Source organism: Corvus moneduloides, chromosome 5, assembly GCF_009650955.1.
Source record: "Corvus moneduloides isolate bCorMon1 chromosome 5, bCorMon1.pri, whole genome shotgun sequence".
Taxonomy (NCBI): domain Eukaryota; kingdom Metazoa; phylum Chordata; class Aves; order Passeriformes; family Corvidae; genus Corvus; species Corvus moneduloides.
The window spans coordinates 55548547-55573514 of record NC_045480.1 but is presented as its reverse complement, the minus strand read 5'-3'; the positions used below and the strand labels follow the sequence as shown (position 1 = coordinate 55573514).

Genomic DNA, 24968 nt, shown 5'->3' with positions numbered 1-24968 from the left:
TAAGCATCTCCTCTTTCTCTCCCCTCAGGTTTTCAGCTCTTCACAGCACTAAAAGGGTTAATCTCACCTAGGCCTTGCAGCTGGAATGTGGCTTATCGCTGTTGGTCACATGACCTCTGCCAGACAGTGGTGCAGCTTCAGCTGAAATCTTGGCTGCACTGGAGAAGGGGAGCCGAGCCGCTCCGGCTGCCTACAGCAGGGCTGTGGGGGGGTTCCGCGGGTGGAACAGGGCCCATCAGCTCCAGGATGGGTGGAACAGGGCCCATCGGCTCCAGGATGGCCGTGGCCCAGCCCAGCCTGGCCTGAGCAGGGCCTGGGCCGGGCCCGCTGGGCCCCGCACGGGGCCCGCAGCCACCTGTCCCAGCACCAGAAACTAGACAGAGAGCTCTGCCTCGGAGTTTCCTGTTCTTAAGTGTGGATCACCAAGGTGGTCACAATTTTAAGTGGCTTAGAGAATTGTCCATATTCAAACTGGCCAGCTGATAGGTTCTGTCAGGTCACAGAGGAAGCTGTAAGTACCCCTTTGCAAGGACATCCCTTCCGGGACTATGCTTGCTAACCCATGACAAGTAGGTATCATTTATAACTACAGTCATTGCCTTCCTAGAGAAAGAATTTTAAGAAAACACTTTATTTCTAAGTGAGATTTTGTTTGCGGTGGGGCTGTTCATACTTTTGAAGTTAAGCATGTTCTTAAGAGCTCAGTTTGGGTCAAATTGAGAAGTGACAGAACTGAGAGAAGCGTTCATAGCAAATAACTTTGTGAAAAATCCTATAGATCTGTAGATACCGGAATGTTTTGTGGGCATATCCTTTTATTCTTTTGGTGCAGTAAAAATACCTGAAATTTTGTCTGAGGTACTGGACTTGAAAATTTTATTAGCTGAAACATCTGAACTTCCAGGTTAAAATTGCTCCTTGTGTCAATACTTTTTGTATTCAGTTGGGACACTTCAAAGCAAAACACCTTGCATTTTGCTGGGTTTTTTTCTGAAAGGAAAGGGCTCATTTAGTGCGGAGGAGAGAGAAGATTGGATTATTTAGTCTAAAGGAGAGAACATGATGGAGGACATATTTCCAAATAGGTAAAAGGCTGCTGCAGTAAGGAAGGCAATAAACCTGCTCTCCGTGTTCAGGGTGGATACAAGAAGGAAGAATGGAATAGCAGAGAAAAGAAAACCACAACATGATGCTAAGCATTAGGAAAATATTCTACTGGTAAGTCTATAGCTCTTGGAGAATTCTGCCTGACTGGAGATCTCCACCAAGCTATCTCAAACCTGGTTTTAAGGTAAAGCACCCTCAGGATAACAGAAAGGACTTGTTCTGCCTGAGGGCTGGACAATCTCTGAAGTGTCTCCAAGGCTTGGGATTCTCTGATGCTGATGAGGGCTCTTTTCTTAAAGATAAAGCACTACTAATATGGAAAGAGTCTGGGAAGAGATTGTAGGTGCGGCAAGCAGAGTCTCATAGAGAGTTTCTCTTGGACAGTGGTGGCTTTGGCAGGCTGGTGTGGCTGTCCCCAGGCTTTGCACGTGCCTTGCCTGTATGTGGTCTGCATGTGCACAGGCACAGATGGGGCTGGCAGAGGCAAAACATTTCTTTTAATCCTTCTAAGAAATGACAAATTAAGATGCGATTATAGAACTGTTAAAAAGGAATTACCACAGAGTAATTTCCAGATGGTCATGCAGAATTACTGTTGAAGAGTGAACAGCAAGGTTGAGTTATTTATCCAAGTACAGTTCTTTCTTCCCTTTGTTTCGGGTTCTAGAGTCCCGTCCTGTCTTCCAGTCCATGTAATAATTTCTTATTCAGTACAGTTATAACTACCTTTCTGCCTGATAGTTCATTTTCGTGTCCAATGCCGATAATATTCTTTTAAACTTAATTCCTCAATGTAGGTTACGGACGGGTGTGTTCGGTCGGGACGGAGACGGAGAGATCTCTACAGGCAGGTCTTGGGACACATGGGGTTTATTGTAAAAGGCGTGGGTATAGGGGCACTGCTCAGAGCTGCCAGACTCAGCTCTGAGCAGGCCCAAGAGAGTAAGCAGGTGAGAGAGAGAGAGAGGGTGTAAGAGCAAGAGTGGAAGTAAGGAAGGAAAGGAATGAAGTGGAAGTGTCTGAAGTCCTGGTTACAATACAATAAATCATCTTCTGTACTGAATATTCTAATTGTCACTAACCAATCTAATACAAGATACAAATCCTATAGCATTTACATACAGCCTATAAGAGTTCTTATATTACCATAGAGTGTTACATCTTAACTTCTAAAAACTACTCTTTGGACCCCTTCTGCTGAGCTAGTAGGGTCTGCTCTGACCCTTGGACCTGTTTGCAAGCAGAGGGTATTGTTCCATCAAGAGGGGATTATCTTCAGTGGCCATACCATTGTTTTCTAGTTGTTCAGTAACTAAGACTTGGTATTTCAAAAGTGGCTTTCATTTCGATGTTGCCTGTAGTTTTCATATTCCCAAAATCTTTTGTCAGGCAATCATATTTCCAAGACTTTCCTGTTTCATCTTCCCCAACACCTCAAGAGTATAAAATGGTGGGATCAGTTTCTTCCCTGCTGTGGAAAATAACCTTGGGACTTTTTTGGCTGGTGCTAAGCTTACTTGACTGATTGCAAGGGGTGCTTTGGTACTGTTCTGTGGAGCAGCATGCAATTCTGCATGGTAGGGTATCAGAGCAAATCACTGCTGATAACCTTCTGGGTTAATTGCTGTGCAATGAGTGCCTTGATCAACACGTTATGTTTAATCCCAGAACACACTCTGGCTATCTCTTTCGTGTGACTCTACGGGGCTTCTAATTGTTATTTATGCATGAGAGGTGACACTTATTTCAGAGCTACCTAAGTGATTTAGACACAACAGTTTAATTATTTTGCAGGATATCAATGTATAGATATTCCTTTAGATGATTCTGGCATAATGTACACTGCAAATGTTTCTGCATATTCCAGCTAATGCATAGATCATTACCTACTCCTTTCTCTCATCAAAGCTTCTCAATCCTTATTTGTTCTAGATAGATTTTTTATAGTCTTTTATGTGCTGAGCATTGCACATGAGTCTCAGAGGTCACCATAATATCCTGATGGAAATTCTCATCAAGCTGGAGGTTTCTGTATTTGATAGAGTGTCAAAAGCTGTGTTTATTCCAGATGGTCCTCTGGGAGATGATCCCAGGGATGGAGGAAGATTTTCATCAAGTCAATGGAAAGATTCTTCTTGTCACTCCTTTAGCTCAGGCCCATAGAAACTCAAGAAATCAAAAACCTTGCAGAGCATGGGACTTGTGGCTGCTGAGGATTAGGTTGTATTGCAGTTTTACTAAGGAAAATTTCTCAAGATGTTTTACAGGAACTGGATTCACATTCCTATTGAATTTTGTGGCAAATTAGATTTTGCTACTTCTGAAAAAATACACCTTTATGATCTAACTAGATCAATGTTATTGTGGTCCTGAAAGGCACACTGCTAACACAGCATCAAATTTCCCTAGGTTAAAATAGCACAGCGTAACAAAATAATATACTAAAAAGTAGGGCTGAGCAGGCTCTTGGTCATGAATTCACTGACCAGTCATGTGACGAGAGGAACTCAGGTAGCTTGCTCAATTCTTCTTCACTATCCACACTGCTTGTGTTCAGTTTCCTTTTTCATTAGGTCTTGCACTTCCAAATCACAACATTGTTCACAACCAACTATTTAAGTATTCTTGCCATGGCAGATTGCAAGGGAAGGTGGCTTCTGTTTATCTTGTAATCTCTTACCTGAGAAATTGTGCCTCTGCAATGCTCTGTCTTTCATTTATTACTGTATCACTCACAGCTTCATTTTTTGTTGTCTCACTCCTCCTTGTCTGCCGTATTCCATCCATAGTAATCAAGGGTGTGACTGAATTTACATCACCTTATTATTCAGGGATCGGGGTAAGAAAGGAAGGGAGACAATGCTGCACACACCCTGTTCATCTCAGAAAAATGGTCTATGTACACAACATGCAGTTCGTTCAGCTGTAGCAAAGACCAAAGAAAATGCTGTTTTCTTACATTGCAGTCAGCTAGAAGCTATTACAAAAACTTCCACTATCAGCATCAAAATAAATCTTGGCTTCCGGATAAAGCAGTATAAGTTTTCTTTGCAGGTTCACAGAGTAGCTCCCAATTTACATCTTATATACAGAATCTGTGGAAGGAATGTGTATTAACTTTTTCATCAAAGTGTTGATTTTTTGCTTTGTAGCCTGTGAGGCTTTCCATTGCTTCTTTATTGCTTTCGAGGCTGGTAGTGTGCTCACAGTGAAGACTGCTAAAAGTTATTTTTCCTTAATCCTTCTCCATCATATGCTTGGACCCAGAGTCTAAGCCTAGCTTATAAAGTTAACCTTAAGCATTCATGAAAGAATTTACTGCAAATATAACAATGACCTCCGTAGCTTCTTTGTTTATCATTTAAAATTTTAACTTTTTTTTGAGGGGCTTTGGAAAAAAAAATCATTTGAAGTCATAAAATGCACATCTGTGAAAGAAGTCATGTGGCTCAAAATACAGTGTAGACACAAGAGTAAACAGCTCTGGCAACGAAGTACTCTCAACCACCCTTGCCATGTAGAATGACTAACCTGCTAAAGTTGTACTTATCAGCTCACACAAATGAGCAGATAGGTTTCACTAAAATGCAGGACTTTTCTGATAAATTTCAACTATGTCCATGGAAATGATAAGGATTCTGCTACTTGGGCTATTTCTGCAGATCTGTTGTGTCACTGCTATATACTCTTTTCAAGTTGCACCTTTGTGAAAGATTTTACTGGCTGGAAATCACAATTTCTTGTCTGAAGAAAGTTTTTGTAGAGAACATTTGCTGATCCTGATCACATCATGGTATAATACAGCTCTTTTACTAAATTTAGATCTTAGACTTGTTTAGACTTTAGGCCAGGGTTGAGGATTATCCCATGAAGGATAGGTTTGCATTCTACTCTAATGAGAAGAAGGAAAAGATTAGAGGGTGGCATTCACTGGTAAATTGGGAATGTCCTTCATTTGTGGTGAAAGCTAACATTGCCTTTGCGTATGGAAATGTATACTAAATTACCGGTGGTTTTCTACTTGTACCCTGTGTATTTCTCCATTTTTTCTACTATCCCTCAATTTTTGTAGAATAGTCCATCAAGAATTTTTCTAGTGATTGGCTGCCTGAGACTGGGCATTTAAATTTGTGGAATGGTTTAGTGTATTAGGTGTGCTGCGCTCTCTATTTGGATGGATACTTTCAAAGCAAACTTTCATCTGTAATAAAAAGTCTTGGGCATGTTATGAGTCAGCAAACCATCATTACTCATAACAAGCAAAAAAGAGAAGCCACTGTTTTCACCAGAATCTGGAACAACTGAGGGGGACTGCACAAGAATTTTGCAGACTTTAAAAAAGCATGGAAGAAGTAATCAATGTTATGTGCTGGAAATGACAGGTGCAGAGCAACAATCAGCCACCTCAACAGTGTCAGATATGGCTGGAAAGGTTCCAAAGCGCACTGCAGCTGGACTGTGGGTAGAGAAGCTGTTGTGCCCAGTCCCTCCTCAGGCACTGAAACGATGTCTGTGCCTTTGCCTACCTCAGTGTCAAACACTTCTTCTATAAAGTTTTCAGACACAGCAGGCTACAAGGGACAGGCAACCATTCCTTTTGACCCACACAGCTCACATCTGCTCCAGTCCCATTGCAGGCTGTCCTGGCTGAAAGCCTGAGGCTACACTGCTAATCTGTCTCAGCTCTGATGCATGGTCATGCATAGAGGCACCTGAATTAGCCACCTCAGGCTCCTTGTGTTACAGGTTGCCTCCGGGGCTGCTTTAGCTGCTGATAAACTGCAGGACTTTGGTGTCCACACTCTGGTTTAGAACAATTTTGTGACTGCTCTGACCCTCTTGTGATGAGATTTAATACACATTAACCTTCTTGGGAGGGAAAAGATCATGCTCAGGTATCTGGGCTCTCTATTACATAATGCCTCTAAATTCAGCTTTACAGAGGCAGGAATGACAATGAATTAGTGCTAAATGAAACAAGGAAGAGAGAAAAGACAAGTGTTTTTCATGTATGGCTATGTCTTCCAGGGAATGACCTACAGAGGAACTATGCAGTGAAAGGAGTATTTGATAATGGCTAACACACAGTGAGCAGTCAAATCCAATGAAGATATGCCTTAGAAATCAGCTGTGCTACATGAAAGGGAGGTGCAGAAAATTACCAGTGCATTCCTCAATATAATAAATGCTTTTTAATAGAATAGGCAGAAGATGAGGCTGCACAAAGACCTATCTTTCGTAGCTTTAGTTTTGTAATGAGACCACAGCAACTACCTTTTGTCATGAGTAAAAAAAGTGCTTTCTTTGAACATAAGTGCTAGTAGTTGCATAATATGAAACTTACTGATGCATATAATGGTAGCATTGGGCCATCTGAGCACAATGTACGCTTTAAAATTAATCTCTGCACAGATCAGCAAGCACATGCAGATTCTCCCATGTTGACAAGAGTAGCACACTTCTTTAGGAGAAGCCAAACTTTCAAAGCCTGGCAGCTGGACTTTGCAAGCTTGTTGTTCTGTTGTTAACTCTGTAGGCCTTAGGGAAGGGGTAATGGACAAGAAGATCCCATGAGGTCTGTCCCAGACCTACTTTACTTGGTTTCATGGTTCCTAACCAAGCAAGCAATAAGCAAAAGTGTTCTCTGAAATTAGCAGAGGGAAAGGGATGTGTATTAGTTATGCAAGATACTCTGTTCAGTTCAAAGCTATGTAGTCCATTCCAGAGTTCAGCAAAGAACAGGGGCACAGAGCCACTGGCACAAGGATGATGCTTGGAGGGACCCTGCAACCCCCAGTGACTCTGAATGTACTTTGAGGAAAACCACGAGACTGTAAGGAATTGATTTTGAGGGAGTGACTTTGGGCAGGACAAGACTGTTAGGGAGAACCTCTCCCTAAGAGACCTGAAATGAGCAGACCTTGCCAACATTGTTCACCAAAATCTCATTTATTTTCAGCAAGAAGTGGCATTTTACAGCAATAGCAAAACAACTCAACCCCTATTGTAAATACCAGGGATTTGAATCACAATGGCAGAAACGAAATGTAATGGGTTTCCCTGTGGCTGACTTGTGTGCCGTGATCCTTTAGGAAGAGTAGGTCTGGGGGGAGAGGTCAAGCTCCCACTCAGGGCAAGGCCAGAACCACATCCAGGCATACTTTCTGGGGGCTTTGTACACTTGGGACTTGAAAGCCCCTGAGGTCTGAGATTCCTGTGCTTACCTGTCCTCCCAGCAAGCAAAATTCCACCTACTATCTGCTTTCAGGACTGGGGCTGCCAGAGGTTAACCAGGCCTGGCTACAGACTGTAGCTGTATCTCACCTCTTTGCAGACCTTTTGGTGCTCCAGTTGTCATCTTCACCCATCCCTTGCAGTTTGCTGCGGGAGCTCTGGGGGTGTGGGTCGGACGGTCGGGACTGACGGAGACGAGAGATCTCTGAAGTCAGATCCTGGAACATGCGGTTTATTGCAAAGGGCGTGGGTACAGGGGCACTGCTTAGAGCTGCCAGCCGCAGCTCGGAGCAGGCCCAGGAGAGCAAGAGAGTAAGCGGGTAAGTAAAGAGAGAGAGAGAGAGAGAGAGGAATGAGAGTGAAGAAGAAGTGATGGAGTCCTGGTTACAATACAATAAATCATCTTCTGTACTGAATATTCTAATTGTCACTAACCAATCTAATACAAGATACAAATCCTATAGCATTTACATACAGCCTATAAGAGTTCTTATATTACCATAGAGTGTTACATCTTAACTTCTAAAAACTACTCTTTGGACCCCTTCTGCTGAGCTAGTAGGGTCTGCTCTGACCCTTGGACCTGCTTGCAATCAAAGGGTATTGTTCAATCAAGAGGGGATTACCTTCAGTCGGCCATACCATTGTTTTCCAGTTGTTCAGTAACTAAGACTTGGTATTTCAAAAATGGCTTTCATTTCGATGTCGCCTGTAGTTTTCATATTCCCAAAATCTTTTGTCAGGCAATCATATTTATAAGGCTTTCCTGTTTCATCTTCCCCAACATCTTCCCCGTTCTGATGAACAACTAAGATATTAGACACAGTCCTACTCGTTATTTTTTGCACACGCTGAAGTATACAAGGTACTGCTACTAAAACTATAATTATTACTACTAGAATAATCAAGCCTATTTTACAGAGTTCCCTTAGCCAAGGTGCAAAGCTCCAACCATCAAACAAACTGTCTAGCCAAGACGGGTCATCTGTTGTAATTTGGTTAGCTAGGTCCCTTAGGTTTTGTAACTGTTTGTGAATGGAAACAGAATGATCGGATAAGTTCATACAGCATAATCCTTCAAAATCTTCACAGCCATGCCCATGTGCTAATAAAAGATAATCAATGTAAGTTTGGTGTCTCGGGCTGGGAGTTGGAGAAATGTGATGATTATCATATGGCCAACATTTATCAAAAGTAACATTACCAAAACCTTCTGGGAAAGGCACTCAATAAGTTGAGAAAGGTTTGTCAGGGCTTTTGTTGGATAAACAGATGGTGTCGGAGCCTGCGGACTTGACTAAAAGCATCCCAAACATTTGTCTTTGGTTGATTTACAGGTAAAGCTTCACTGCAAAAACAAAAACAAAAGGTTAAAAGCAACATGCATCTACACAAATAATGCTAAAATTCCATTCTTTTCTTGAGCTGTTTTTGGCAGATCGCTTTCTTCTGGTGATTCTGCGCACTTCAGGTCTGGGTGCTTGCTTCCTGGCTTCCACTTGCAGGGTCCCTGGCTGGTGTGGAGGCGTCGGCAGGCTTTGATGCGTGGTACAGCTTCACGTTTTTTGCTGGAATCCACTTGGTTCCTTCACCTGTGGAAACACACGCAAACCCCTTCCCCCGTGTTATAAGATCATATGGTCTTTCTATTTTTCCTGACGATAAATTCTTAATTAAAACTGGGGGGTGTTCTTTCAGTTTTGTTTTTTTGTTGTTTAAGAAATATCTGAAAATGAGGGGATCAGGCTCTTCTGCAGAGCTGTTCAAGAAATTAAAAACATACAGGCTTTATTCAACCTTCTTTGAGGTGTAGCCTGGGCTTTTCCCCCTTTCTGTTGATTTAAAATGCATTTTAAAGTTTGATGTGTTCCTTTTAGGGTACTTTTTAGCAGTTGTTTAAGATACGGTGAGCAAATGCCACTGTATCTTACAGCACTTTTTAGTTCTTTAATTTCGAGAGTGGGGATGGGAGCCCACGTTTTAGGACTGTCAGGCTGTTGGCTAGCTATCACAGGTTTAGCTAATAGACTAAGACTTTCATCTTTATAGATTTGGAGTCTTATTTCATGCCAATCTGTTAATTGAGAATAATCTGAGCACTTTGGAGGATTTTTTGATTCAGAAGGTAGCGCTGACAAACTCTCAGAACTCGTTTTCTCTTTCTGGGTTGCAAGATCCCCGCTGCTTGCTGGCGGGACTCTGGGGCTCATTGCAAACAAATCTGGCTGCTTTTCAGTGTTTACTTGTGTTAGATTTAAAGCATCAGCTCTGGCAGAGGGGCTCTCCGTCTCCCCTGCCACTGGAGCTGCATCATTGCCCTCCGTTCCCCCCCTGCTCGCGGCTTCTGAGGCGAGGCTGCGCTGCGCGGAGGGATACGGCTGGGCAGTGGAGGGATACGGCTGCGCGGTGTCAGGGGACCCCGGCAGGGGCGGCTGCAGCGCGGGGATGGGGCCCGGCAGGGGCGATGATGGCGTGGCAGAGCTCGGGAGTGGCGCAGCCGATCTTGGTGGCGGCGGGCAAGGAGGCAGCGGGGCTGCGGGGGACTGGCTCAGTGACTCCGGCACGGCCGATTGAGGCGGCGGCGGGCGAGAAGGTGGCGGGGCCACGGGGGACTGGCTCCGTGACTCCGGCACGGCCGATTGAGGTGGCGGCGGGCGAGGGGGTGGGGCGGAGCTGCGCGGCAGTGGGGGGGGGGGCGGCGAATAGTTCCATTAACGCTGCACAAGCCGGGATGAGTTCTGCAGTACTCTTGTCCCAGCGTGATATGGCATTAAATAATTTGATTCCCACTGAGTCCCAAAAGTCTCTGGTGTAGACTGCTGAACGGTCAGCATTTGGGAAATTAATCAGAGTCCATTCTAAGAGGTTTTTTAGCTCCTGTTTAGGTAATTGTCTTGAACCAGAGCTTATAAGTAAATGCTTAAGTTGCTTATAGAGATCTCTGTCATGGGCAGAGTGAGTTTGTCCCATTATTAGACCAGTATGATACTCACTTAGATGATGTCGCAGGAGCAGGGTCCTTAGTCAGAGGTCCGTCGTGGGGGGCTGGCCAGGCACTCCACTCGGCGCTCAGGAAACTGCTTTTGGGTCCTTTCTCAGAGCTCCGGTTTTAGGCGTCGCTTGGCAACGGCTTTCCGTGCTCAGGACCTCACAGGTGGGTCCGCACTGAGAGCTCCAGCGCGGGCGGTGCTGAGCACTACTCGCCTGTGCTTGGGGCGCGCGGCAAGTTTCCCTCCGCAGAGCTCCGGTCGGCACTGCTTAGCAGCATGTCCGTGCTCAAGGGGTGCCACGGCAAACTTCCTCAAAGAGCTTCAGGTAGCCGCTGCGCAGCAGAGGCCGCCTGTGCTCGAGGACTGCCAGGCAATTCCCTCCAAGAGCTCCAGGTAATCCCCCTGCTCGAAGGCTGCCTCGGCAGAATTATAGAGCTCCAGCTACTACGATGCACAGCAACGATATGCCGTGCTCACGACACGTTCTAGGTGGCTATAACTGGTCTTTTAGTTACCGTCCATGGAGAAGTCTCCCACAGATGGAAAAAGCTGAACCGAGCCTTCAATCACATTGAGTGTCAGACTGTGGGTGCTGGGTGTAGGTTCGGCAATCACGTTGGGCGTCAGACTGCGGGAGCTCTGGGGGTGTGGGTCGGACGGTCGGGACTGACGGAGACGAGAGATCTCTGAAGTCAGATCTTGGAACATGCGGTTTATTGCAAAGGGCGTGGGTACAGGGGCACTGCTTAGAGCTGCCAGCCGCAGCTCGGAGCAGGCCCAGGAGAGCAAGAGAGTAAGCGGGTAAGTAAAGAGAGAGAGAGAGAGAGAGAGGAGTGAGAGTGAAGAAGAAGTGATGAAGTCCTGGTTACAATACAATAAATCATCTTCTGTACTGAATATTCTAATTGTCACTAACCAATCTAATACAAGATACAAATCCTATAGCATTTACATACAGCCTATAAGAGTTCTTATATTACCATAGAGTGTTACATCTTAACTTCTAAAAACTACTCTTTGGACCCCTTCTGCTGAGCTAGTAGGGTCTGCTCTGACCCTTGGACCTGCCTGCAAGCAGAGGGTATTGTTCAATCAAAAGGGGATTACCTTCAGTCGGCCATACCATTGTTTTCCAGTTGTTCAGTAACTAAGACTTGGTATTTCAAAAATGGCTTTCATTTCGATGTCGCTTATAGTTTTCATATTCCCAAAATCTTTTGTCAGGCAATCATATTTATAAGGCTTTCCTGTTTCATCTTCCCCAACAGTTTGCCTTGAAGAGACCTTTCTTACATATTTGGTGGTTTCAAGTAATAGCTCCACTTTTTTTTTTTTCTTTTTTTTAAGGAAAAGGAAGGGCATATTTCTTTAGAATAAAATCTGTCCGCGTCTTTTTGCAATCCATTGACTAGAACAATGCATTTCTGTGTTTTTCCCTTTGCCTTCTTCCAACAAATCAAGCAAGCCTTCATTTCACATTTTGAATGGAACCCAGATGATTCGTAGGCATTTTGTTATGCATTGTAGAATACTTGTACATTTATGAGCTCAGATCAGAATTTTCCTCATGTCTAGAAGAATGAGATATCTTTCCCCATCAGCTTTCAGAGGCTTTCAGGCATACATGAAAAAGACCCTGAGTGACTTAGGTATCTCCTGAAAGTCATTCAGAGAGAGGACCTATGGCACTTTTAAAAATATAGCTTTCTTCAATGTGTTAAAAATCCCAGCTGCGACAGCTGTTGTGATAAGGCATTAAGTTGAACTCTGCCTTTTTGTAAAACAGGGTCGTTTTTCTCTGTCTTCTGGCAGATATGCAATCCAGAAAAACAAGTCATTAAAAGATTCATTTGTAAGGATAAACAGAATTGACAAATAAAGCTGGTTTTTGAAACTAGGCTAAAAAATATTTTTTTTCTTGAGAGGTGATGATAGATTTCAAAGCTCAGTCCATGCTACCTAATGCCTACAGCACAATTCCTCCCCCAATTAGCTGTTTGTAAGGCAGTGCCATCTTCCACTTGTCACATTATAGACTTTATTCAAATGAAGTACCTGAAAGAAAAACCTCCAACCTGTCCAGTACTACTAAGCAGAATTCTATTATGTAAATCTACTTCCATATTTTGGGAACAAATGATAGGCAGGACATGAAATGGAAAAATAAATTATACGCACACGAGTAAAAGATCATTCAGGCAATGTACTGAGGTATCATTAGGGCTGATGAATCACTATTATCATTATAAAAATAACATATAATGCTTCAAATCCTGCATCGTGGTTGACTTCTTTGCTGATGAATATTTATGCAGTTTCTTTTGTTTCTTTGTGTGTCTAACAGATGCCAAGCTAAGTTCAATAGACAAATTGCATCTCTGTGAACTGTCACAGCCTTGTCCTTGTTTTCTCTAGCAAACTGAAGTTAAATAGCAAAATAGAATAAATAAACAGAGGTCAGAACCCCCATCTCCCGACAAGATTCAATCAACTGATAAATATTCTGTGGAAGAATTCAGTTCAGATCAAAGAAGGAATGAAATTTAAATCTTTATTTGAAATGAACCCTTGCGTATCTGAACTCTGAGAATCATAAGTTACCTAACCAATGTGTGTGTCACAACCTAATTAGTCACTCACCTCGACTAAATTTCTCTGTATTCCTTGTGTCTGTACTCCCTACCTCTAGTGCAGGATGAGAGAATTATTCGGGTTTACTAGCAAATAAGGCTTATAAACAAATAAAAAATTACAAAGAGGAAAACAAAGATGGCTAGATAATGGTGTTTGGAGACACAAAATCTGAGGTCAACATCATTTACAACCTTTTTCAATTGGCAGTAAATAAGTTCCATTAACTCAGTGTCTTAGCATAATCTTGTTTCCAAACAAACTTTTATTTTAACAGAGTAGTATTTATGGCAGGTGATTTTTTTTCTTTTTTCTTTATTTTTTTGGTGCCTCCAGATGAACAGTCCTATTGATTTGCTTTGCAAGCTTTCTGTAGAAGGTAGAATCAATGGAGCACTGTCACCCAAACAACTCTAAAGTAGAATTTATAGATTTGGGGAAATGACTTAATTGCAGGAATGATGCTTGCAGCTAAGCCTGCCCACTTATGCTTGCGCAACTACTGTGCATTATCCAAGTCCCAGGCATCAAATATATAATAGTACACACAAGTAACTGGAAAATAATGTAAATACTTCCAAATGTAATCACTTTTGTGAGGTATTACGCGGTACTTAACTGGTGCTCACACAGGGATACCACCTCTGAACTTTGTCCCTAATTGTGTCTAGAAAAGCCTTGAGTTTCTTGACATCTCCTAAGATGCACGAGGATTCCCACAGCTAACTTTGGCTATATGAAAGCAGAGTTTGCCGTTTAAAAACCATACCAGGCAGAATTAGGTTAAGGATTTTCTCCTCCTTTGGTGCCAACCATTTCTTTCCATCTTCATGTGGAAAGTCTCTCCCTCCAAAAGCAGCACGTGGGCTTTGATTGTGATTCAAAGGGCTAAAGAGATACATGCCTTCCAAGAAGCAAATAACTCAGCATCGCTTCACTAAGTGATACATTTGCAAAGATCATAGGTCTACTTTAATAAGTAGAAATTCACACAAAAGTTGATTCTCCCTTGTCAGCTGACTGTTGCAGTGCCTATCAGCACAAGTCCCGTGAGCCACTGTGATTACTTACAGCCCAACCTCTTCTCCAAGATCTTGTTGTCCCTCTGTTCCAGCTCCTTCAGGAGGTGAACTTGCTGATATTTTAAAATGACATGGCTGCAACCAAGCAGTGAGCATGTTTGAGGTGGGGACAGGGGGATTGTTTGTTTGTTTATTTTGTTTGGGGTTTTTTGACTTTTTTTGTTATGCCTAGTAATGCAACACTCTACATCTTTTGGGCAGCTTTGTCCAGGAAATTTTTTATATCTTCACAGAAATCATCACCTGCCATACCCACCTATACAGAAGGCACTGAGTCTTACTCTGAACACCTCCTACTTCTGTGCTTGGCTGCTGCCAGGATTTTTCCCAGTGATGCCTTTGCCAAGGGATCCAACAACGTGTAACACCACACCATTTGCTAGCACTTCCAGCTCCCGAAGACAACATTAGGTCTGGAATCAGAGGAGTGTTTTTATGAGGAAATCTTTTTACCCATCTGCATGATACTGTCTTTAGACAGTAGCTCTTCAGGTGGCAATGTAAAGTCGTTTGATTCACTTGCTTGACCAGTTTCTAATTGGATATAATGGAGCAATGCGAAATTGCTGTACGCACTCCCTCCAGCACTGTTCAATTATTCCTTACATCTCTGTGATGAGATCAGCAGGACAATTTCATACACACTGGGCTCTCCGTGCAGCTGACAGTCCCACCCAGCTAATGAGCCTTTACTGCTATTCCAGCGCCGTCACATTTTTATTCACTCCTCCTTAGATTTACACTTCATATTCCCCTCTGGAAGTGCCACATGAGCGTATCAGCTTCTTAATGCAAAACAAATACATGATCTGGCAGTGTGCATTACACATGTATACCTTTTGCTAAAAATCAGCTGTGCATTAAATGGGTTGTATTTCTATTTAAAACAGCCAGCATGGTCTGAACAGATACACTGTGAGCCGGTTGCCTAGGCAACAAAATTCCTCAAATTGGAGGGGTCTGTAACAGAAGATGTTTAGCTAGCTTTAATTTTGGGGCACGGTTTCTAAAAATCTTAATTGATTCCTTTCAAATGTATTTTTTCTAGTGAAAGCACTATGTTTCAAGCAACAACTAGGACAGATTCATCTACTGTATCTCTGCTGCAAATTATAGCTATAAAGCATATAAAATAGAGACAAAGGTTAAAGGGTAACTTATTTCATGGTTTGGCAATTGTTTAGATGGTCGAGCCTTGCCTCTTGGCTACTACGTTTACTGAGTATTTGTTTATAGTCTTCATTCATATAAAGCACCAAAAATTATTTTTGTCAATTTGACTGCAACTGGGCTATCAGATGCCAACATTCTTGACCTTGTTTTTATTAAGTTCTGTATTTTCTACAATGTTTTCTGAAGTCTTCCTGCAGCATGCTTCTCTCGCCACATACCTCAGCACCATGGATAGCGGTTCTGCCTAATCCTGGAAATGGTGTTGGACCTATTATAGAGGTATTGCAGACATTTTTGTTTTGTTCCACCCTTTTTTTTTTTGGCTAAGTGGGACGGGCCTTTTCCTCTCAGTAGAGCATGACTGCAGTCTCTCTTAATAACCCCAGCCTCCCAGATGGATGTGGGCACAGGGTTGCATGCTAACAGGGCTTTGCAGCAAGGCTTTGGGACTCAGTGTTCCCACACTGGGGGCTGTGGATCCATGACAGGACAACTGTGCCACTCCCAGGGCTTGAATCAGTGACTTAAGGGCTACATCACACTCTGCTGTGAAGGAGGACACTGCAGGGCACAGCTGTTTCATCAGTGTGAAGGTGGGGTGGCTGTACATCTGAGGGGATGCTGCAACATCATGTCGGAGAGAACCATTTCTAAGGTATTCCAGCATTGCTTTCCCAGAATTTCAGCACCCATAGCTGGAGGGAAAATCCAAAAATGCTTATCTCCCATTAGTCATTACTTAACTGGTGAAGTATTCTAAAATAGTCAATGTAAAATAGTCATTTCTGTTTTTCTTACAGCATCAGAGGCCTCTGAAAAGCCAAGCAGGTCCTGGCAGCATAGGCACATCCTGCAGGTCTGTGGCAGCTGACAAATTACTTTCAGAGGAGACTGTGCGTGCAAAGTTGTCCCCACTCAGGATCTCTTGGGAACCAGGTTTCCGGCTTTCCAGGGACTTTGAAAGGAATTAAGATTAATAGGAAGTGAGCATTCAGATTTCTTAAGAAGTTTCAAAAGCAAAAGGCTTAATGTTTCTGTAGGTAATTTTTTCCAAAGCGCTTGAGAGATTTGAAAGCACAAGACTCCCTGCAAGGCAGCAGGACTGCACTCCTCAATCCTTTTAGGGAGAGGATTGTGGGCTGCTTACCCAAAGACAGGTAGAAAATATCTCTCTGAACAAAAGGTTGAGAATTCTCCACCTGGATTATACTGATCTGCGCTTATAGCAAATGTAGGACTGGGAATCAATCACACATAAGTTACTTCTGCTGTCTGGATTTAGGCAGTTCTTAGTCCTTGTCTGGAGCTGTGGTTTAAGGGGAGGCGTATGCAGTTTTGTGAATTTTAACTTTGGGAGGAAAGACTTTGGTGTGCATCTGGTTTGGAGAGCAGAAACCTTGCACAGATTATGGTGATATTGCTTTTGTTTTCCCTTCTCCTCCAAAATTAAATCTATTGTGTCTCCCAAATTAATACTGACTTCCCCACTGTAGATTGAAATTTCTCAGCACTTTCTTTCTAGAACAGATATTTTTGCTTTTCAGCACTGTTTTCCACAGATGTTTTTAAAAACCTTTGGTGAGTGCATCTTGAATGCAACACATGGAAACAGTCATGTGCACTCGTGCTTGTGTATTCACAAAATAGAAATTAAACTGATTTGAGGAAATATGGTGAAAACAACCTGTCAATGTAATAAAGTTCCAGTGCAAAATGCAAGCAGCAAAATGTTTTCTGCTCAACTGAGGTTGGCTCATCCTCTTCTTGCTAAGAACCCTTTTGCTCCCTCTCCTGAGGGCAAGAGCTTTCTCACTTTCATTAGGCTTCTCTAAAAATTCAGCCAGCATTTTTTGTTGTTCTCTGCAGATAAATTTTGGCCTTTTAAAGCTCAGTCTCGCTGTATGATTATGAAAGTACTACCGAATATTATGTTTCTGGTTTTTTATTCTTAATTGTCCATCAATTTTTAGTACCTAAAAATCTCAGTGGTTTAGACAAGAGAGAGATGTCAGATTCAGCTTCGGCAAACTGCCGTGATAGCAGCTTGTCACTAGGACCTCTCAAAAGTGACTCAAAATAAGATACTTTGTTACTAAGTCTTCTTTTGCATGTAGCTCTGGACATTGTGATGGGTTCAGCTTAGACAGATGTGTTAGCAGGTCCTGTCTTGTACTTACAGTAAACAGGACAGATGGAAAAATGTGCAACTAATTGTTAGTGGGGTAATGATTTCCTCATACTTTGACAGAGTGTGTTAATTAAGTTGTGATCCTGTGGGTTGTTTAACTAATTCTGCTTGGAAAAGGTAGTCACACATCAGAACGGTAGAGATCCATACCATGCTACTCAGGATTAAAAAGAAAAATTCTGTTTTAGGTTGATACAAAATAAAGACAAAATATAAAGTCTTAGTCAACTAAGATATTTTAGAGCAAATTTTCTCTTTTTTATTATTATTATTCTTCTTTCTATTATTATCTCTTTGGTGTTTGACTGAGGTTTTAAGATGTTTTAAAAATGAAAAGGAATATTTGGAAATGAACAGTCATTTGGAATTGAATGACAGAAGTATTTGTTTAAAGAAAACAAAACAGAACAAAACAACAACCAAAAAAAAAAAAAATCAAACAGAAACCCAGCAAAAACAACCAAAAAAAACACCAACCCAACATACCAATTTGAGATGTCTAAGTTGTTACCAACCTGTACCTTGTTCCTTCCCTGGACATTCACTGACATGAGAAGGAGTAAAGACAAACTGAAAGGTTCTTTTTCCAAAAAAAATATACTGTAGTATTACCAGATCACCTATTCTTTTCTCCCAAAGCATTCTTTGATACAAAAAAAATGCTTTACTTTGTGCTTATCTAGGAGCATGTGACATTCTTCTGAATTGCAGGTGAGCTCACAGAAGACTACAGATCTTCTGCTATCAGCATAAAACAGCTTTCGAGTTAGCTCTGCACTGGAATAGCTGAAATCCTCTTCAAATGAAGGCAGTGGCAGCACAGTCCTTTATGAGAAAAACAAACAAACTGAAACCAATCTGTGGGGGCATTTATTAAACCACATAGCCAGAGTTCATGTATAGAGTATTTTAAGTCAGTAAAATCTGCTTGTGGGAAATACATTTGGGAGCAAAAGTATACTTAGGATTTCTCAGCATCATTTTACTGTGCTTTAATTTTCAAGTTAAATTTAGAATAGCTTAAAACTTTTTCTGAAATGTGGTAGGGCACAGAATCTAATAACTGGAGAATGTCAGAAAAACTAAGACTAGAAGCAAGAAACACATACAGGTGACTTCTGAACCCTTGCTCCTTCCATGGTTTTTCTTACCCAGTGTGATACATGCTTATTTGCTCTTAATATCAGTGGAAGTGGAAAGCGCTAATGGTGTTTGTTTCTTACTTTTAATTTCTTTGTCTTAGGTGAGAGGAACCCACAGCATCTGCTGGGGTTCAGTGTAATCCTCCTCCATCTCATCCCCATGCTGGCTGAAGTGCAGACCCAGACATCTCTGCACACAAAAGGCCCAAACCAGGTCACCTCTTCCAACTTCATTTCTAGTGTCTGCTGCCACTGGTTTGACAGAGTGCCTCTCTTTTTGACCCTGACACTGAAAACATGCCTTTACAAAATCCCAGTGGTGTGCTTGGTACCCTCCACAGCAGTTAAGGAAGTGCAGTGATGGAAGTCAGAGCTTCTATAGACTGCTCCTCCTTTTGCAGTAAGCTTTCCCCACTCCTTTTTCCACAACCCAATCGTCCAACAGACTGAAGACCTGCCAACAGTTCATACTTACTCCCAGAAAACACCTTTCCCTTCATATCTCTAGAAGACTAAGACATTTCTTGAGAGTTTTTAAAAAGATGCCTGTAAGCTGGTGGCCTGCACTGGTCCCAGCACAGTACAAAAAGGAAACAAGATGTTTCTCCTGCAGATTTGGTGACTTTGAGGGAATATGAAGTCCCCAGTACCAAGAAGTTTTGTGAATCCTTGCAGGAATGACTTCAATTATCTGCAAAGTCACCTGCAGAGGGTCTTAGAAATCATGTCTTATGTTAAGTATTTATCCTGTAGGGATTGCTTGAGAAGGAGCCACTTCACAAACTTTATGGCCAGCATAAATTTAGACCTGGCTGACAAGAGAAGGGTCTCTTCAATCTCCTCGTGTAGCCAGCTCAGAAAAATTTTTTCTGTTCACCTGAACGGGAAAAATACCTTTGAAGCCCATTTATACCAAGGGAAAGAGCTGTATTTCAGGCAGGTAAATCACAGTTAATGTTCTTTGAGGGATTCTGTACTGGGAAGCCTTACTGAAGGCAGCTGAATCTGGGAATATTTGCAGTATTGATCTGTTTTCTGAAGAGTCAAACACACTTCTTGATTTTCAGGAATTTTCAGATGTTTCTTCTGTATTTCTTTGAGTTACCCGAGTCCTGTAAGGGCTTAGGTCACTCCATCCTGCTCACCAGGATAGGGCACAGGGTTTTATGACCTTGCATGCCCTAGTGGCATCTGTTATCTTTCTTTGTTATATTTTTTGCTTTCTTTCCTCATTTCTATGGCAACTTTTGAAAATGTCCCCTCTATTATGCAGTTCAGCATAACTTGATAAAAAAAAACCCTGTTAAATTTTCAACAGGGTCAGATGTCAGGCTTTTTAGAACGAGATTGAAAATTTGGCTGGCAATGCTCATCTTGGCAAAATAGGAGGAAAAAATTCCTGTGTTGGGAAGCTTTTTCTAAAACGTGCAATACATCCTGTGATTGTGGGTGATACGTTTCTGCACTGTATCCTCAGGATGAAGTAAAAGTAGGGTGAAAACAGCAGAAAAAAATCAGCCACCAGTCTGGACTCCCTGTATCGCTTTAGGCAATTGCATGCACTTCTGTCATTGTGCTGCTCCACGGGTTTCTCTCCAGGAGCAAGGCACTCTAGTGCTCTTGTCCTCCTGGTGACACAACAAAGGGACAGTTTAGAGGGAGGCTTTGGTTCTCATCTTGCTTTATTTAATGAGAAGACTCCAGAGCTCCTGAGCTGCCCTCACCCTTGCTTACTACTACCACCTGAATCGTGCATAGAAAAGTGCAGTGGTAAAAGACAATATCCACAGGGCCCATGTCATGCTCATCTGTTCCCCAGCACTTAATGATATCTGTGGTGAGCCACCCACACTGTCACTGCACAGCTGTGAATGACAGTATTTTAGCAAAGGTCGTGTAAAAATTGCTGGTGTGCTAGTCGGTTCTTCTCCAACACTTTAAGAGAAGCTGAAATTGCCAGACACTATATTCAAGAGCTGGACTCTTCAGTGTAGGACTAAAATATTGATGGGAGGTCTTCCAAAAGTCTGGTCTGACTAGTTTTGCCTCTCAGGAAATGACTTTGTATTTGCAGTGAGGAAAGAATGAAAGAAGCCCTTCCTGTACACCAAGCCTGCAAATGAGATCAAAGGGGGCTCAGAGATAAGAGCTTAACAGGAATTTGGGGAAGAGCAAATAGCAGTTGTTTTTAAAAATTCAGATATGTAGAATGAAGATCAGCAGTTTCAGAAGATACCATGTTTATCACTGATATTTTGTTTTTGTCTTCTGCCCTAGGAAATGACAGTGTTCTAAATGATGGGCAGGCCAACAAACACACCTTGAAACCAGTGGCTTCCCTCAGATGAGTGGAGGGACACACGTGTGCATTGTTTACACCTCCTAGTACTGAGAGGTGAGTGATGGGCCAAGATCTAGACCATGCCTCCCCAGGGGTGGGAGCTGAGGTCTGTGTCTGGGGCATTCCTGGCAAGACACAGCAACACGTGCCCCCAGCTGTGAGCTGTGAGAAGCACTGGGGTAGGTGATGCCTTTGCACCTGTGACGGAATTCGGAGCGAGATGGAAATGTGGGAGGCGTTATTTCAAAGCAGCCCCTCCCTCTGTTGCTTTGAGAGAAGCAGAGCAGCTGTCAGGAGGAATATCCCTATTCCATATGGCTGTTCCCTGTAAATATAGCACTGTAAACAAAGACCTGCCTGGGAATTAATCCCAGGGGGGCTAAAAATACATGGGCATGGTTTTGCTGACTCTTCGACCACTCAGAGAAGTGACTAATAGAGGCTGGATTATCTGTTTTAAAGAGATTCATTTATATTTTGTGTTAAAGTACTCATATTTGTATAAAAAAATAAACCTCATTTGCCCCCCCCTCTTTTCAAATCACAACCATATTCTGCTGTTTCTAGAGGAAGTTTGTGGGGTTTTCAGTGCTTTGAAATTAATTTTATATTCAAGTAACCTCTTCCTCAGTTAGGAACTCTTGAATTTTTGAAAACCATAGGGAACTCAAGGCTGTTGGCAAGTCCATTTCTTCAAAATGGTCTCATGGTGCAGATTTGAAAGCATTTAGGACCTGTTTTGATAATCCCTCTACTGAGCTACATTATAATTTTGGATTCTGAAATACTTCCCTGACTCTGGCCTAAATCACTTCAAAAGCAGAATTTAGACACTTAAATCATGAAAAGAAAAAAATTCTGCCAGTAAAGCATAAGTCCTTCTGAGAGTACAACTCAATGTCTTTCGCAGCAAGTCAATAGAACCCGCATGTCAGACAAGAAAGCAAGTTTTGCTAACAAGAAAATCCCCTCAACTTTGAGAATTAAACTGCCATGATACCCTACAAGTCATATGCTCATTGTAGCAGCCTGTCATCAAAGTTCAACACCTTGTTCAGGTCTCTCACACCAGAAAACAGTTGCCTTTGTAAACCAGAAGACACAGAGGCATCCCTCCAGAAAGAGCAAATCATGACAAATTCCTTCTGTGTCATTTCTCACACAGCAAAGTCAAGGAAGGGTTTTAAAGTGGTGCACAAAAACAGAAGCAAAAATAATTGGTGTAGACAAGTGAGATGACCTACCTAATTACACAGTAAATTGGTCATGCCTGTGTATGTACACATGGGAGAGTAGGGAGAGTAGTCAAAAATATATCCTGACTTGTATTCTTCAACATGAGGGTGTGGCGTTTTGGTTTTTTTTTGCAGAAGGGGAAACCACAGAGTTGGACTACTACAAACACCTTACCTTGTGATTCTGCATATGCCCTGCACTGGGTAATACCTAGAAATAGTTTAGACATTCATTTTGCCTAAACCTGGATGCCCACTGTCACAGGGCTGGAAGATAGGAAATACAACCTGTGGGAGGCAACCACGTCTTTCTGGAGAGGTAGCCCACTGCCTGTCTGGGCAGGAACTTTTCTGTCTTTGGTCTGTAGTCTGCTTAAGGGGTTAGCTCATAGAACCATACAATATGCTGAGTTTGAAGGGGCCCATCAGGATCATCAGGTCCAACCCCTGGCCCTGCTCAGGACCATCCCCAAGAATCACACCATGTGACTGAGAACATTGTCCAAACGCTTCTTGAACTCTGTCAGGCTTGGTGCTGTGAGCACTTCCCTGTTCCAGTGCCCAAACACCCTATAGGTGAAAAATCCTTTCCTAATATCCAACCTAAACCACCCCCAACACAACTTCAGGCCATTCTCCCGGGTCTTGTCACTGGTCACCACAGAGAAGTGATCAGTCCCTGCCCCTTCTTTTCCCCTCATGAGGGAGCTGTAATCATCAATGGGGTTTATCAGCACCTGCAATTACATGGTCCCCTTTTACCTCAGAGACAGTGCAAGTAATTCAAGATGTGCACCAATCCTAACTGTGCTGTGAGCCAGGTCCTCACTTCTGTTCTGCATGGGGTGACTCTCCTTTGTTTCACCAGTTGATTGGGTGTGATTATCTTTTTATTGTGGCAGGCCCCTCACTGCAGAACAGCTTTCTAAACTAGGAGGACTTCCCAGTAGCATGTTCCATTTTGGGGCTTAGGATCACCTCTTCACTTGTGTCTCGGTTTTGAAAGACAGGTGTCTGCTAAGGAAGGCAGAAGCCCCCCCTTGAAATGGCAGATATAACCCCTTTTCCCTCTAAGTTATTATATTTTGAAATCAAGGGCCTTTAGGCGAAGATGTGGGAAATAGGAATAACAGTTCTTTACTATATATATATATATATATATATATATATGTATATAAGCAGTCAAACAGAACAACAACAACTATGGCAGTAACAGCAAACACAAACCCAGTCCCAGCCTTCTCGGCTGTCGGGCCCTTTCCCCTCGGGTGCAGTTCCGCTCGCAGCCGGCAGGGGCGCTGGCGGCTCCCGGTGAGCAGGGCAGGTGCGATGGTTTCCCCGCGGCTGCAGGGGGCGCTCCGGAGCGAGCTCGGGGAGCACGCGGCACTGGCGGCCTGGGATCCCAGGAAGGGATGGAACAAAGGCTTCACAAACCCCTGGGCAGCCGATCCTGGGCTCTCAGGAACGGCAGGCTGGAACGGCAGGCTGGAACGGCAGGCTGGAGCGGCAGGGACGAACGCAAATCCCGGGTGGCAGGCGAGATGTATCCAGATGGGAGAACCCCCCGGAGGCCCAGGCAGGCAGGGCGAGCAGGGCTACAGCGTAGCGAAAGCTCGAAGCAGCAGCGGGGCAGGGCAGCCACAGCCTGGCCTCCAGCAGGGCAGGGAAAGCGGCTTTTGGGGTCCCAGCGTTGTTTCCAGCAGGAAGAAAGAACGGCCAAAAAGAAAGAAGCAGCAGCTCCTTTCTCTGCAGCTTCTCTCTCCGCACGCTCAGAGCGAACTGACCCCACACCCAGGTGTAGACAAAGGAGTAGCCAGGCCCGCCCCACCCCCCTTTTTTGTCTTTCTTAAGTACAGCTATTTGTCCCCTAGCAACATGCATATGGGAGAAAATTCCTTTAACAGGAAAAAAACTAAGACTAAACTGAAACCCCAACAACTTGTTTCTGCCCCATCTTCCTTTGTTTGGGAGAGGTCCTTTGTTCTAAAGGCTTGTGGATGTTGTATTTTTGTCATCTCTGCCAGTAGCACTGCCGTAGCGGACAGAGATCCCATTTCTTCTTCTCACAGAGAGAGTAGAGGATACTGATTTTCCTGGATTTTCCTTGAAGCTCCAGTAAGCTTTCAGCAGGTGTGGCTCCCAGGCAAACTACTCTCTGCTTCCCTCTTAGCTGCCAAGATCCTTATTCTGCAACCTTCCTGTCCACTTGGTGTGCTCCCAGTGAACGTGTTTGTAGGGCTGTAATTAGCATCTCTTCACCAGCCTCTTGCCTCACTGCTGCTTCCTAGAGCATTTTGGTGGGGCACAGTTTTGCAGAGACTTTTATCTTCTTTGGCAGTGCAAGAGGCACTAAAAAAATTGAGGTTTCCTAGGTTTTGAAGAATGACATCAGTAACTTTGGAGATCTTTGTTACGACAAGATATCTACTGAGATTTTGGGGGGAGGGGAGGAATAGCTAAGCCTAATAACAGTAAACATTTAAGAGATAAGGTTCTGATTAGCTCCTTGAGTTATTCTTTGGGGGTATTATTGTAAGGTAGTAAGAATAAGAAAAGAAATCTTGCTGGTGGTTTGGCCCAAAAAAGATCTACTATGAAGACAGGGTGATGGATGTGTCTCAAAGAATGAATATAAAACACTTGCATGTATTTGATAGCGTGAATAGATAGAATTTCAACTACTTCTTGAAGCTGAAATACCGATCCTAAATACGCTTGAAAGTAGGTAGAATCTGACTGAATACAGCCCAAATGAGGGGAGTACTGGAAAGTCCATGTGATGAACAGGAGTTTCAGCCAAAAGATCTTAGTCTTAATACTTCATACATTTTAACCTGAACTCTAG

At 43.0% G+C, this 24968-nt stretch overlaps 1 long non-coding RNA gene across 1 annotated transcript in view; it reads left to right on the top strand.

The window, feature by feature from the left end:
• Positions 1-24968, top strand: part of LOC116444339 — a 399973-nt gene that overhangs the window by 290973 nt on the left and 84032 nt on the right. The window contains exon 14 of the long non-coding RNA XR_004240279.1: positions 20825-20942. This is a non-coding gene — a long non-coding RNA (uncharacterized LOC116444339). The remainder of the gene's footprint in view (positions 1-20824; positions 20943-24968) is intronic.